The sequence below is a fragment of the Barbus barbus genome, assembly GCF_936440315.1.
Source record: "Barbus barbus genome assembly, chromosome: 46".
Classification (NCBI taxonomy): Eukaryota; Metazoa; Chordata; class Actinopteri; order Cypriniformes; family Cyprinidae; genus Barbus; species Barbus barbus.
This window is the reverse complement of record NC_136724.1, coordinates 11,146,276-11,163,475: the sequence shown is the minus strand read 5'-3', so window position 1 is coordinate 11,163,475 and position 17,200 is coordinate 11,146,276. Positions and strand designations below refer to the sequence as shown.

General features: G+C 37.2%; 1 protein-coding gene across 5 annotated transcripts in view; it reads right to left on the bottom strand.

Moving 5' to 3' along the window:
- Positions 1-17,200, bottom strand: part of LOC306864963 (nuclear receptor coactivator 2) — a 103,836-nt gene that overhangs the window by 72,111 nt on the left and 14,525 nt on the right. For all 5 annotated transcript variants that reach the window (XM_079409282.1, XM_079409281.1, XM_079409285.1 and 2 more), the window contains exon 2: positions 2,825-2,911. The gene's annotated coding sequence lies outside the window, so the exon portion shown is untranslated. The remainder of the gene's footprint in view (positions 1-2,824; positions 2,912-17,200) is intronic.

The window sequence follows — 17,200 nt, the reverse complement described above, 5'->3', positions numbered from 1 at the left end:
GTTCATCAAGATAATCTTCACAAATTCTGAAGCCTAAATACAGTCAGCAGAAAGCTATAAATTAACTACACCACAGTCATATGACTTCAACGTCCATCACACAGAGTTGCTGACAACTCTTTCAATCTCTTTTTAAAATCTATCATTTGGAAAGTTTGAGTAAGAGTAGTTTTCAAGAGCGCGAGTATAAAAGCAACAAGGCTGTAAAATCAGACAAGTGAGTAGATGAGTTTTCCTGTACAGCGTTGTGACATTCATTGTCCCTGACAACCTTTGTAGTCCCATGTAGCCACTTTTTAGCAACTGCCTTTTTCAAGACATTGAATATTAAAGAATAGATAAAGTTTTAACCACAAACTTTATTTTTAGGCATATTTCAGCCACAAAAGCGCTAACTTGTTTCAGTGCTTTAGGACTCACTCCTGTAGGACAAAAACACTCAATAGCTTTAGTGCTTTAGCTTTAGCATTAACTGTCTACAGTTTGTTTTCTTTTTGAGGTCAATTACTGTAATGCTGCAGCAACAGTTTGAAAAGAATCTTGCAGAGCAAGCTATACCTTATAAACATGGTTACAGCTAGTTACCTGAATAATAACACATCCATTTTAATAGCACAGGCTTTTGATGCTAATTCTATCACCTTATTCATGAATAAGATTTATTCTTGTCACAGTAACACAAGAATGCACACCAAATAATGTACTATGGGCCACATGCCGAAAATCTACAGCTATACGTTTAACTTTATCAATACGTCCAAGACAAACAGCTCAAATATGTATTTGTGGGATGTAAATACACTGCCTAGTCAATGTACACATCGTTTAAGCGATGCACGGTTAATTGTTTAAGGCTCATTTATAAGTGATCTTGATTTCTAAATAAAGTATATGTTCCTTTAAGGGCTATAGATAAGTGGATGACGTGGTTAACTTGTATTACTATATGTAGAGTGTCTTTGCAAGATATGGACAGCGTTGAGGAGTTGACACCACATGCAACACTCAGCATAACCTGACACATGGGCTGGAATGCATATACAGAAAACAAGTCACTCGATAATCTTTCATGATTATTACATAATCATCTGGATGCAATGATTGTGCACTAGAAATTCTAATTATATATTGCCAGCCAAATTTTAAATCAAATGCCACATTTGTTTTCTCTTTTTTAGTGCTGTAATGTGTTATGTGAATCACAAAACCTGCTCAGAGCACATCTTGAGAAATGTGAGCTTTATAGACACTTCCGATGGGCCCTAATATGAACACATACAGTCTGCGGTGGTTTGTAGTAAATACATAATAGCAAGTATTTATGACTGTTACATGTTCTCACACAAATTTAATGACACAAAAATAGTGTATGCGGTTCATCACCTCCAGATGAGAGAATGACAGATATATTTAAAAAAACTATTAAGCAACATACACTCATTCAAAAGAATTATGATAACATCATTCTCAGATTTTTAAAGCATTCAAAAAATGACCAAAAAAAAATATATATATATATATATTTTAATATTTCACTTATTATTATTCTACTCATTTACAGTAGCCTTAATTTTACAGCATTAACGTCATACGTCATCATTTGCTTCCAAATTCATTGTGAAAAAATGACTGAAGAGTATGCATATTAATCTTGCAATATGAGCGACAAGAGCAAAACTGTTAATCTCAATTAATTGGATAACAATTAACAGTCATCTGAAATTTCACGCATCTAATGAAGCACTTTGGCTTTGGATTTTCTTAGGTGTACACAACGGTCAGTTCATGGAGGAAGGGAGGAGAGAGAGCCGTGTGCAAACAGCTTATCCTCACGGTCATCTGCTCCTAATGACAGCTGACAAACTACTAATGCAAATCCCATCTGAGCGGCTACAGTTGCCCCACCCCCAGCTTCCCTTGCCCTCCCCGTACAGGAAAATCCAGCCCCAACAACCCCTCCCACTCCGCTACGTACACAGCGAATGATCCATGCTTGAAAATTCCTCCTCTCTGACGGTCTGCTAACAGCGAGCACTTCTTTTAAACCAAGACAATACCCTGCTCTTCAGTCACATGACAGCAGAGAGTAATGGTTCAAGCAGAGCAGGTGGCCACTGTGGCATCCACATGCAGCCAAACACATGCTCATTTGCGGCTGCTACTCTGAGTGCCACTTACTAGAGATGTACAAATCAAACTACTGATTGAATCTGTGAATGTCAGTAATATAAAGTAAAAATATAAATATTTAATGAAATTAACTGTAAAAATAGAAATGTTTTAATACATCTGTATAAAACATTTAAATACATAAAATATATTTAAATATGTATTTTACATATTTTTACTCTAACATGAATTATATATATATATATATAATATATATATATATATAATATATAATTTTTTTTATAAATAGGAATCTCAACTACAGATCAAGTGCAAGAATATATAAAACAAGGGATTCATTTCTTAGCCCTAATTTGGCTGAGAGTCTGGGTCTCTAAAAGTTAAAAAGCTCTGTTTTAGAGGAATAAAAGACAGAAGGAAAAATCAAGGATGCAAACAACCGAAAACAAGGTTCCTTTTTTTGCTGCTCAAACCAAATACAGAGAGGAAATGACGTCACGCCTCCCACACAAACCACATCAACTCACACTTTCATTTGTTTTGCAGTATATCATACGAGTGTTTTCTTCATCTTCTCACCATGCAGTTTCATAAACACACATTAGGCCTTCAATGTCATGAATTAACCAACAATTTGATAGGGGAAAGTGTGAAAGAAAGTGACTGTGTGTTCATCACAAGTTGCTAAGCTTACCTTGGCTTCAGTCCAGACTCAGCCTCAGGGCATTTCTGCAGCAGTGGGACCAGTGGAAATCTTTGGGCATTATTCACTTCTCTCAATCTGTGGAAGAGCAGAACCATCCAGTCAAGATCTCAACCAAGGCTCAACACAAGCACTGCGATATAGCACACATCAAAACCTTATTAATATTGATTGATTTTGTGTAATTTTATTGAGTTTTTTTTGTTTGTTTTTTTAAAAGGATGATGCAGTGGCCATGCTAGTTAATAATTTTTTTTTATATATCAGGCCATTTTGAGAAACTATGCTACTTGTTCCTTTAACAAGTAATTTTACACTAATTTAGCAGCTCCAAAACTTAATGTCAATTTTATAAACGGATAACAATTAAACAGAACAATCAGGTTCAAAAAGCATGTCCAAGGTATGCATGTATGCATATATATATATATATATAAATAAATAAATAGTAAAGATCAATGGAAGCCTTTTTTTGGAATGTTAATATTTCTTGCCAATTTGTTGCTTTTGTAATTTTCTTATTCTTGATTTACAGTATTAAAAATATGAGAATAGAGGCTCTCTCAATGCAAAATTAATTTTTTTGGTCTTAAAAATAAAGTGTTGAATGTTATCAAATTATATATTTTAAATTTTTTTACTTTTGAGTTTAGGGTGAAATACGACCTGGCCATATTCTTGAGAAGTTTCTTGAGATTCACCCGCTTACATACATTTTTAAAGAGTTTTGTGCAAATAACATTCACATTCTTGGAGGCCACACCATCAGCTGACCTGGAAGTAAACATTAAGGTTTGAATGACATCACTTCCCTGTGCGTCTTTTGAGCACTTGAGCTGTCCTCTATCAGAGAGCTATCAGCCAACCGAAGAGACAGCAGAGTAGACCCAGACCTGTCAGGAAGAGTGTGGCTATTCTTAATAACGACACCTTGCTGGCACCGGCTGCAAGAGGACCAACCACGCTCAGGTGATACCGAGAAGACCCACAGGGGTCAACGATTGGGTGGCATTCATGCCTTATGTCCTTGAAACCCATATGGAGAAAGCTTTGCTTATAAATTGTCCAAAAATAAATAAGAACGGGTATTGGACATCAATTCTAATAGCAAGGAAATAGTTTGCCTCCAAAATAAGATACTGTTCACAAGTGGTTGATAGTGGTTTGCCATATGTGCACCTTTCAAATTAACATTCTTCTGAAGAAGGTTTTTTTTTTTTTTTTTTTTTTAAATGTAAGAAGTTAGATAGCTCTGCTATAGTTAGTAAAACACAATGAGACCATCCGCAGCAGTCATGTTTTCCAGGCAATTAGCTTAAGTGAACTAAGATATGAGAGTGATCAATCTCTGCAAGCTTGTTGAAAAATGAAGAGTTGGATATATGTTTTAATCCACCATCCCCATCCTGTCCTTCTCAATAATAGGGGAAAGATCTAAATGATCTCACAATACTCTTTATACTCGTACAGTCCATTAAAAAGTTTGTGAAAGTTGAACGCCAAGTGGATAAATAAGAGACAGTTGAATCAGCACATCAAGTGTGCTCAAGAGACGAAATGAAGAAAAATTAGGAAAAATATAACATTAGATGCTCCAGAGAAGAGAAAGTTCAGCAAAAATATAAAGTACTTGATCCCTCAAAAAACAAATATTGTAAAAGAAGTCTCTTATGCTAACCGAGTTTGCATTATTTGATCAAAAAACACAGTAATACTGCAAAACATTGCAATTTAAAGTAAGTGTTTTCTATTTCAATATGCAATTTATTATGGCAAAGCTCAATTTCCAACAGCCATCACATAATTCACAATTCAGTGAATTAAATGGAGCCAGAATCTCCAAAATGGCATAAAGCTCTCATCACAAACTTTTTTGAAGACTATTAAGGGACGGAAAATGAGCTCAACATCATTAGAAAGGGGAAAATTGGAGAGAAAAAAAATAACAGGAAGAGAAGAGAAAAAATGACAATCATCATCAGGTTGGTAAAGATTTAATAGTGTTACACACGTCTTCAGGGCCTCTGGTTCCACAAGGGAATCGTTTCAAGCTTATTAGATAGTAACATGAAGTACGCCTTTTTAATTATGTTCAGCAAGTAATTAGTGGAAAAAAGGGTTTAAATCATCTCCCCGATCCCAGAATTAGCCTCTGAGAAGGAAAAAAAAATTACTTGCCACAGTAAGTATCATTCAACAAAGTTGAAAGCGCATGTAGAAACAGCCAGAATTCTCCCATTGTGAGCAAATGCCTTTAAAGGGGTTGTTGACTTATACAGAAGCTCTCCTGGGAGCTTGTGAACAAATACCTGAGGGGAGGGCCATCCGCAGCGCTGTCACATGATGTCATGTGCTGACCAGATATTGCTACATGTAATTTCACAGCAGCCGCCCCACTACAACACCATGCGCACACTGACAACAACACAAAGGGAGAACGAAAGACCTAGCGCTGGTTTTCTGATGGGTATATTAAATAATAAGAACGCTCTGGGAAGATGCTTCTATAAATAATCATAAAAATAATAGATTCACTATATAGTTACACAAGCGTGTAAATGGCTTTAGCGATCTAAATGCGAGACAGAAATCATGTGGCCTGTGAAAAAAAAAAAAAAAAAAAAAAAAAAAAAAGTACATTAAAATTAATCTAGCATATCCAAATCACTATTAACCATAATAATATAGAGAGACGCATCAGATGCATTCTGAAAGACTTCATTTATATTTTCACTGGTCAGGGGGAAGTAAAAAAAAGAAAAAAGCCTTTTCTGAGGCCGGAGGAATTTCCCTCCGTTTCTTGTGTCACATGTTTTTTCTAGCCCACAGCAGATCTTAACCCGATTGGTCACTGCAGTTATGGGGTCCCTCAACAATGGTAAATCAGTCAAGCAGCTGATTCAGCTGTCAGATAGACAACAAAAAACCCTTTTTGTTTTTGTGGAAATGTCTTTCAAATACCAAAAAAAGTCACAAGCTTTTTATTATTGTAGCATCTCAACTTTTTATGATCGTAGCAAATCAAACAGTCACAAGAACTGCAGATAAACTTCTAATCAGGTTTCATAACAGCTGCTCTTTACTATTCAATAAACACTCCACACCAAAGGGCCAGGAAGATCTGAGAGCCTGGACACACACACACACACAGCAGACCACACACCGTGGATCTATTCCTAATGAACATGTTGTGATAAAGTGGGACGTCCTGCATTCCCTTCCCCTAGACCCTCTATCTCTCTCCATCTGCAGTGTGGGTCAAGTGTTACAGTTGTATGTGTAACACCACAGACCATATTCCCCATACTCTCAACCACTGGCCACTGTGAGGCTTAATACTACAACAGCAAAGAAATGATTGACTGAACACACATTCTCCTTCATAATGTCACTTTAGAAACATATTTCCCAATGGACATGAGTAAAGAGACATCTTGCATATGTATTAGAAACTGAGAGGACAGGACATATCACATGAAATCAAATTATTCTTTATCTTTTTAGATTATAGGCTGTACAACAAGAAAACATGGAAATTTGGGGATTCAAAACTTTGTTCAGAAGTTGGTAAAATGTGGGAAACAATCTGTGCTGTTCCCGGTTGTGTGTAGCACCTACAGCTCTGCACATCCTTCTAAAAATCTCGAAAATTACAATTGAAGTAACTTCAATTCAATTATGCTGTTGTTAACTAAAACTCATTTTTGGGAAGTTGAAATAAAGCTGAAATAAAATATAAATAGTAGATGAAAATTTGAAATTGAGTTTGTTGAATTTTATGTTGACTTACTAAAATTACTGAAAATAAAACTGAAATAAAAATAAATTATAGCTATATAATTTTTTTTTTAATTAATGACAATTAAAAAAAGACAAAAAGCACTTAAAATTAAAACTGAAATAAAAAAATTATAGCTATATAGAATTTTTTTTTAAATTAATGACGAAAATAAAGAATTAACAACAAGGAACAAGTTTTGGCACAAAAAACAAAAACAATGAAATTATGTGGACCGCAAAGAAGAAATAATAATAATAAAAATAATAAAAAAATGCTATTTACAAAATAATGCCGTTCAAAAAAGTTTATTCTAGAAAAGTCTCACGTATTCAGTCAAGTTCAGTTAGCAGCTCTTTGACTAGATGTGAGGGGGATTGTCTAAACCCTGTGTTTGAGGGTAAGTGATCCTGCTCTCTCCCCCATGATCCTCTCTGTTTCCTCCTGGCCTGAAGCAGGTGCAAGTCATCTCAGTGGGGATGTCACTAAAGGCTTATGTCAGGGGAAAGCAGTCAGCTAATCGTACCACTCAAGGGCTAAAGATTAGATTGGCCGCGCAGATTCTTTTACTCACTCAAAACTGACCACAATGGGCCAGACGCAGAGGCCAAATACAAATTTAACCTTCCATGTCAACATTTTCAATGGCAATCCATCAACTTCTTGATTGTATTAGTCAGACTAAGATTTAAAGCCTCAACTAAGTAAATAACATCACCGCAATGTACAGGCCACTGGAGCTAATGAAGTTATATACACTTAACCAGACTTTTACATTTTCTGAAGAAATTTTATTTGCACAACACTTGCTGCCACATGCTAGAGTCCATAACCCCAAGTATGAGCAATAGTAAAAGCAATGCTTGCCTTAATTTAGAATCACTAAATATTGGCCACTAAACTGTTTTCTTGCTCTGCAGACTTATGTTCCTTATCTTAAGTCACATAGGAAATCAGTGTTATCTGCTGAGCCAAAGCCATGAATCGAGCAGTAAACGTGCTGCTCGGCACCACCAATCTGGGTGTTAATGTTTCCAGTTATTGCAGTATTAAGCTGTAAATTCCACAGCATTGTGATTTCACCAAGGCAATTATTTCTCCCTAAAACACCAATGAAACTTTTCCAACACCTCATTTCGATAATATATTTGTAATTGAGTGCATCCCCTTTTTCTGTATGTTGAATGAGGTAGCTTGAACCCACGATGAACCTCGAGGAGTAAAGAGAAAGTAATTTCTTACAAATGAGAAACCAGTTAAACTACTTTGGGTCTAAAAGGTGCATCCAAAAAAAAAAAAAAAAAAAAAAAAAAAAAAAAAAAATTTGTTTGTACAAAAGCCACTTTCACTAAAGTAGCTGCAAAGAAGCACTATAAAATCTATCAAACAAATAATTATTTTCATTTTCAGCTGTGACAAGTGTGAAAAACCCAACATTAGCAGACATCCCATGAGGCAGCATTCTCCACTCAGTTGCTTAGTCACAAACCAAAGCACCGTTGGCCACGTCTCAGTGAATTTTGGAGGATTTTAACAGGAGCGGAGTAGGTACAAAAAAATTAAAATAAAAAATTACTACAAGCCCAGAAAAAAATCCAAATCTCTTTGCATCCTATGTATTATAATGCATATTGAATGCATACATTTTGCATAATTATATATACTATTTTGTCTAAAATTAAGCACTAAAATTTTTTAAATGTTACGTAGACCATGAAATATCTATACATTTATTAAACAAAATAATCAAAGTGTCCAAAAGGGGGTAAAAGTGTCCAAAATAAACAGGGGCTCTGGTGTCCTCGTCGTGCTGTGGGGTACGTGAAGGAGGGCAGTGTTCGGAAAGGAAGGGTCCAGGTAAGGGGCGGAGTCCGGTGGCCGCACGCGCTCCCCTCTCGGGGCCGGGGTGCGAGTGGCGGCGGCTTCTTTTCAGCGGCTTCGTCCATCTTCTGTCCGCAGCACTTCCGGGGGATTCAACGACCCGTCTCATGTGTACGGTTTTCCATCCACTCTCGACGCTCCCTTCCTGGACCCACGAGGACACCAGCGTGCACGCACGGGGAAGAGACCGGTCTCCCGAGGAGAGGCGAGCTCGGCATTTAAATAGCGGCGGTGATGAGGCTCTATTCACATCAGGTGCGCCTCATCACAGCCCTGGCTATTCAGCGCCCCTCCTCTCTCACACACCCACTCCCGTTGGGAGCCTGCTGAAGGGCGGCGAATACGGGACGGGGTGGTGATGATAATAAGGGGGGAGGCAGCCGACTCGTCACAATAAATAACAGCATTATATAATAACAAAGCTAACCTAAATGTCAAATTGGAGAAATTAAATACCAGATGGTACCAATACATCGGTCATCAGCAATAAAATTCTTTCATGGTACAATATTCTCCTAACGAATCAGATGACAAATGCTACTTTTGAGACATCAGGACCATCACTTTCATGAAAGTCCCTCTGTGTGTATGACTTTCTAGAGGTATCCATCCTGACACTCTTCCTGCTCTGCCTCTATGAAAACCTCACATATCAATGATCGGTTTACGTTTTGTGAATGTGTTGTCAGCTCCAATTCCTGCGATTATCATTCTCTCTTCTCTGCAGCTGGGAGCCCACGCTTACCCTTTTTTGGATATGTGCCATCTCCACAATGGCCAGACTTACTAAGGCGGCTTTGGGTTTTTCTAAATTGTGAGTACTGTAAATCTAACTGCTTTATTTAACATTTCAGTGACTCAGAAGTGGGTGGCAAGACAAGGGAGGCCTATAATACCTAAAGAAAGCTATCCGTTTACATTCCCATTCATCACAGTGATGTCTGAACTATGTCATCATTGTCTTTTAAGTTCATTTCATGTAATAGCAAATAACCAACACATTTCTCAACAGATTGTGAAATTAAACATTTAGTTTGTTTACATTTTAAAAGCCAACAAACTATTCTATAAAATATTATTAGTAAATAATTTTATTTTTTTATGTTTTTGAAAGAATCATCTTAATGCTTACCAAGGCTGCATATATTTGATCAAAAATACGGTAAGCACAGTAATATTGTGAAATAGTATTATAATTTAAAATAACTTGTATCTCTTTTAATATACTTTAATATGTAATTTATTCCTGTGATGGCAATGCTGAATTTTCAGCATCATTACTCCAGTCTTCAGTGTCACGTGATCCTTCAGAAAGCAATCTAATAAGTTGATTTGAAACTAATTATCAATGTTGGAAACCGTTTTTGCTGCTTAATATTTTGGTGGAAACTGTGATACACTACCATTCAAAAGATTGGGGTAAGATTTAAAAAAAGAGAAGACATTTATTCAACAAGGGAGCATTAAATTAGATCTAAAGTAATAGTAAAGACATTAACAATGCTACAAAAGATTTACAGACCAACTATTGAGCACCAATAATAAGAATAATTGAGCAGCAAATCAGCATATTATAATAATTTACAAAGGATCATGTGACAATGAAAACTATAGAATAATGGCGGTTGAAAATTCAGAATTCATTCAATAATATTTCTACAATATTACTGAAAAAAAAAAAAAAAAAATACAGCCTTGACTAGCATAAAATACTTCTTTCAAATTTTTTTTTTAATGTATAGACCAAGTAGGATCATGCTAACCAGCCAAAACTTGACCCCTTGAAACCAACCAAGGACCTGATGCTCTGATGTTGTCTTGGATTGAAGAGAAGGCTTTTCTGCCCAAATAAACAAACATTCTCAGTTGCAAGAAGGTAAATCCTGCAACTACAATCCTGCATTACCTGATTAGATATACTGCTGATTTTCCAGGAGGACACGTAATTGGACAAGACAGGGGAAAAGGCTGCAGTGGAAAACTGCCTCTGTGGACACGGCACAGGCAGCAGACGTCACTCTGCCAGTCAACATCAAGGCTGTAAAATTGCATTACAGCTTCTGGTTGTCAAATACCATAATTATCCAAAATTAGTGCTTTGGCCACTCAAGCTTAAGGCTTTTAAAATACACCATAAATGTCATGATTGCAACTCCAGGCCATTTACTGTAAGATGACTTTAGAAACAAAAATAAACAGAGTAACTTACTGGGCTGTAAAGACTAAGCATGCATTGTTGCAGATGACAGTTTGCAATGAAATTTTCAGCTTGAGAGTCAAAGAAAACATCAGCACCAGGTCCAGAGGAAAAAAAAGAGATAAATTATGATAGACTTAACCAGGCTACTCTACAATTTACTCTGTGGAGTCAATAAAAATAATGCGTTACAGCATAATTGTATCAATGGCTGATTGATTCTAATTGAATCATAAAATTCCACTTCTTTTGCCAAACTGTTTTACGTCTCACAAACGTCACAAGACAAGTACATGAATCTTGCCTTGGAAAGTAAAAAAGACTTGGAAACTGTGGATTGGAACGAACTTGTGCATTTTAAATTAAAATAACACCAATTTTTTACAATCCAATCAATTCCTGATGATAAAATGGAATCCTGCTTTTTTTTTTTTTTTGGATATTGTATTTCGCATTATGTGGAAGTAAAATGTGGATCTACAACATAGCGGTATCATATGCTGGCAATCAGCAGATATTAAAGTTTTTAGTCGGCAATAGAAATTTAACTGCACAATGTCTCATTTCCCCTATTTTTACATTTAGATACCTATAGCTTCATTTAATACTCACTTAAAAGTTAATATTTAAAATGCTAATCATTTAATAAAACTGTTAAATGCTATCTTTAGCAAGTAATATGAAGTATGAAAAACGGATATGCACTGAGATTTGCTAAAGATTACATTTAAGCGTTTTTAAATTATTAGTATTTTAAAGATTAATAAGTGAGCATTAGATGAAGGCAAATACATTGTATTATAATGTTGTGATGCACTTACAATAATTGATTTTTTTGCTTTAATGATTCATTTAATTGATTTAAAAATAGTATAGAATTTAAATATCTATTTGAATAACACTGAAATTTTCTATCAGGACAATTTCCATTAAGTTTATGAATATTTTCTTTAACCCTAAAACACGACATAACGCAATGCATAATTAAAAATACAATCTGTGAAAAATTAATATGGAAAATTCCTTCATATTAACACATTTTATGAACTTTTCTAGAGTGTACATTCAAATAATTAGCAGCTAATTAACTAGAACTAGTATTGTGCATCCCTAAAGTAAAACGTGCCGCGAACAGCAATTAACACCCTAAAATATGCTTAAATCCCCTCAATACTAATCGTTAACTGTTTGATGCAAAGACAATCGTTCCCTCCACTGCCTGCACGGTACGTGGGTGTGTATGTGTAATTGTCTCTTCAGGTGTAACATGAGAGGATTTGTTTTGACAACCCACAATTCCAGGTGCCAAAACCACAGATATCTGTAACAGACAGACGCAGACTGATTATAGAGGCTTTAAGGGCTGCTTACGGTCTCTTTCTTTAACCTATGACCAGTAGTTATCTTTAGTGCAGGAGTAAATTAACAACTTCTGTATACAGACGGCCCACAGCTAAAAGCAGGCAACGTAATGTAAACATCAGGACCGTTACCTTTGTGAATTGTCTACAAACATTTCCTTCGAGAGAGCCAACGCTCAATCAGATTAAGGACTTCTGTATTCTTTGCCCGTACGCGTACGGAAATAGCATCAAGGCACGAAGGTGTGTACGTGTTTTGTAGCAGACAAATGACAGCCAATGCAATGTATTTTGACGACAGACGAGCTGGATGGAGAATGAATCAAGCTGCTTAGCAACCTCCAGTGATAGCAGCGGCCAAGTCTTCCGTCTAACGCTCTTGCTTGAAGAGAGAATTATGGATAACTTTACTGCTACGCTAATTTGAAGGAGTAATTGATTCAGTTAAGACCGTTTACTAATAAGAGCACCAGATATTGGTTTAAACATAAAACCGTTCTGTCGTTCACTACCGCTGACGATGAATTAGAGCATCGATCAAGGAGAAGAAAATAGAAGAACAACTCAGTTGCTAACACTGCAATGAACAGGCTTTTTTTTTTTGTCCCGAGTCATTTTGCTGTCGATGACTTGTCTTTTGCAAGCCATGCACGGACATTGGCTTGCACTTTCCGGAATGTGCGGACAGCAGTGTCAGGTCTTTAGCAAGCGATGCATTTTGTCTGTTTTTTGTAAAGATGAGTTCTTCTGCTAGTGCTGCATTTTTGTTTTGCAAGCGGAAGCTGTATCTTTGCCACCATGTTCATTCCTGCATGCTGTAGGCAAGCATCCGCAGAAGTCTTTCCCCCCCTGAATTCGCACTGCATGAAAGAGCAATTAGATCTGTGGCCCAGTTTGCGGAGCTGGCCAATAGATAGCAGACCCAGTCAATTTTACAGCAGGAAAGAATCTGCGGGAGAAAGAGGCCTATGCCATCTGGAGGATCTGCTGGAACCTTCTTTCAACAAAGAAAAACGCAACCTGAGGGCAATTGTATACGAGAAAACTATGGTTCTTTAATCATCGGCCGTTCAGGGCTGGAACCGAAAGAACGGCAAGCGTTTATTGAGGTATCTGTCAGCGGTTGATGACCACATTAGAGTCGTCATTCAACGACAGGTCTTTGAAGAATCCAAATAATCCAAATTGTTCAAGCGGAGTCAGTTTCACGCAGATGCAGAATAGATAAACAAAATCAGTCTTTATCTCCTTTCAATTTGGAGATGTTTAGATGAAGCAGACTGAAGCATATCAGTGCTTAATAATAAATAATGATTATGAAGTGCAGAACAAGCAATGAGGATGAGAAGTTAAATCTGGTTGCAAATTAATCCGACATTTGAAAGCTGATTGTTAACAAAAACTAAGATGACTGTCATGACTAGAGGTGGGTGAAGTACCGGTTAAATGAAAATTTTGTAGTCTTAGTCTATATTGAATGGGATGAAACAAATAAAAGTTTGAGTTGCAGGAAAAAAAACAAACATACAGCATATTCTGATTCACAAACAAATGACTTTTGAACCAGTTTTTAATCAATCGTTCAAAAAAAAAAAAAAGACTCCGATGTTACTGGTTTGAATCAGTCTGACAAACCCTTTGCTGAATGAACTCACTGAACTGTGCAATGGAAAGCCTTTAGATAGAAAAACACTGGGGGAAGATTATTCTTAAAAGTAGCCTAAAATTTTATCTTATGTATAAAGTTGTTTCATTACAATGGCCGTAAAAAAAAAATTGTGACGGCATTCATTACTTTGGAAATAAGGAGTTTGGAAACTAATTTTTAAAAATTAATTTTTTAAACATGTCTCCATAAAATATTAATATACACTACCATTCAAAGATTTGGGGTAAGTATTTTTTAAAAGAATCATATGACGTCTTTGGAGTGTTATAAGCTGTTTGTGAAGGGAAAGGGAAAGAATTTGTGCTCTGCATTTATATTTATACATTTAGAGCAGACGCTTTTATCCAAAGCGACTTGCATTGCATTCAAGTTAGTTTTTACATTTTTATCAGCTCTTGCTTTCCCTGGGAATCAAACCCATGACCTTGGTGTTGCTAGCGCCATGCTCTACTAATTGAGCTACAGGAAAGCATTTAACCCTTCCAAGTGCACACACACAGCAGTGAGTAGTGAACGAACACACACACACAGTTAACACACACGCAGAGCAGTGGGCAGCCATTTATGCTGCTGCGTCCGGGAAGCAGTTGGGGGTTCGGTGGATCTTCGTTGGAAAGAGATATTCTTTATAAAAGTTAAGACTCACTCATCCATGCCTTTCTAAAACACCTCATTCAAACATGCCCCCACAAATCTATGTCATTGTGTGGGGGTTCGGTGCCCCCAACTGCAGGTGGAGAGAGCGCTGGACATTCACTCCCCCCACCTACAATCCCTGGTGGGCCTGAGACTCAAACCCACAACCTTTGGGTTACAAGTCCAACTCTCTATCCATTAGACCACGGAGATCCATAAAGTCACAAAGACTAAAGTCTCAAACCCAAAGAGATATTCTTTATAAAAATTAAGACTCACTCATCCATGCTTTTCTAAAACACCTCATTCAAACATGCCCCCACAAATCGATGTCACTGTGTGGGAAGATTTGCATAACACTGCCCAAATACATATGCAAAGAAAGAAGGCTTAACTTTTAAGCCCCGTTCACACTACAAGCGACACTCAGTGACAAAGCAACACTATCCCATTCATTTCAATGGAGAGCTGCCGATTTCCGGCGACACGAGCGACAGCGACCATTGGCGACCGGATGGAGCGCGTCCAGCGATGACAAATTTCAGAATCCTTCAACTTTATGCAAATGAAGAGCGACTTTCGGGAGCGACAGCCAATAGGAAAGAAGACAGTAGAGCTCACGTTATCATTCTCCTCTCAGCCGTAGATAAACACACTCAATGGAAAAAAGTAGGCTCCGTTTCGCATACATTTTTGTTTGTATGTACAGATTTAAATTTATATTCATATTATATTTAGTCTTTTGCCTCCAAAATGTTTGTATTTAGTGGAAAGAAACCCAATTCGTTGTCAAGGCAACCAGTACTGAGAACGCCCACTAGCAGCCTCATCACCAGCCCGTGGCAACATGCAGCGACAAAGTCGCTGGTAGTGTGAACGCAGCTTTATTCTCACTGTAGTATTGTTGCCACCGCCACCATGTTGTGGAGATGGTGTGTGTTTCCAAATATGGTAAGGGACATAACATTTCCATCACACGCTTGAGGTATTCGGCCAAATCGCAATGCACTGGATAGATGGCTAATCAGAGCACACCTTGCTTTTCAGAACGATGAGTTTTATATAAAAAATTTTTTTTAAAACTCAGCGTGTTTCAGAAAGGCGGGGCAGAGAGGAGCAACAATAATGTACAGTATGTGAAAAATAATGTGATTTTTGAACCTTAAACCATGTAAACACATTGCATTACACCAAATACATAATGTTTTTTTAGCAACGTCATATTTGAATACTTCAATACATGTATCCATCAAAGATGCATTAAACTGATCAATTATAAAGACATGTATAAAGTTACAATAGATTTTCAGTTAGAATAAAAGCTATTCTTTTGAACTTTCCATCCAACAAATTTTTTTTCCTTTTCATCACATGAATATATTACATTTTAAAATATATCCAAATAGAAAACAGTTTAAACTGTAATAATATTTCACAATATTACAGTATTTATTGTATTTTTGATCAAATAAATGCAGCCTTGGTCAGCACAAGAGACTTCTTTCAAAAATAACAACATCAAAATGTCTTACGGCCCCAAACTTTTAAATGGTAGTATATATTGTGATTTAGTAGCTTAAGTTTTTGCTTGTATTGCCCAACTCTAGTCATGACAATGAATACTGTATTATGCATAACACAAGAAAGAAAGATAATTCTTTAACAGTTTACAGAACCGACCATCATGAAAATCGTTTAAAAAAAAAACAAAATTACGAATAAGAACCGGATCTCAATGTGGTAGAGTTCAGTTGAGGGTCTCTGACAGTGAACAGGAAGCAATCTTGAAGCGCCTCAAATCTGCACGAGGGTCTCTGTGGCCTCTTTACATAGTACAGTAATGTGTAGTTGGCCACTGCTTGACCCGACATTACAATGCGGACAGGAAAGCCTCGCATACATCTCTTTAATGAAGCGAAAGTGAAGCCGCACCACGTCTCTTGGCAGCATTAACCTCAAGTTCAACTTGTGGCCACCCTGGGTTAACCTGCCCTGTGATCATTGTTTCCTTCCTTCGACTTGGCATTTCTTAAAGTAGGGCCCCCCACCACTCTAACTGTGGCTTTCTGAACCGGTGCCAGGCCACACTCAATGCCAAGGATTACGCTCTGGGTCTGCTGCCAGACACACGCTGGGCTCCAGCGTGCAGAGACCTCCAGACAGCAGTGAAAAGAACACCATCCTCTCCACATAGCTGCAGTCGATATCCTCTGACGACACGGGGACCTTGAGATCCGCTTCACTGAGGGTGCTGGTAAGAAGGCGCTGATGATCTTTTTGCTAACTTTCATTTGTCAGGTTCATTAATTGGGTTAAGAGCGCCCTGCAGCGCGCAACCAGTCAGACCTGGTGATAACGTGGAAAACCTGCTGCGCATTCCATCACAGCGATACCATGCTGGGCGTCTACGAACGTGCTTCAAAGTGGGTGAACTACTTGTGAGCAGACTTCACATTACTGATTTTTGTTCTTGTGGTAGAAGACCCTTCCTTCCGACATAAACAGAATCCGAGTAGGTCACAATTCACTGGTGAACAACTGGAGCTACCGGTGAACTTAAATTAAGTCTTCTTTCTTCAGAACTAACTTCCCTTCCCTAAATAACTTTCCCTTGTAACTCCTTTTCATTAAAAATATAAATAAAAAAATATATTACAGTAGCTAAAAAGTCGGTAACACTTTAGTATAGGGACCAATTCTCACTATTAACTAGTAGCTTATTAGCATGCCTATTAACATATTGGCAGTTTATAAAGCACATATTCTGCATGACCATATTCTACATCCCTAATCTCTCCCAATACCTAAAAACTTACCAACTACTTTATTAACTATTAATAAGCAG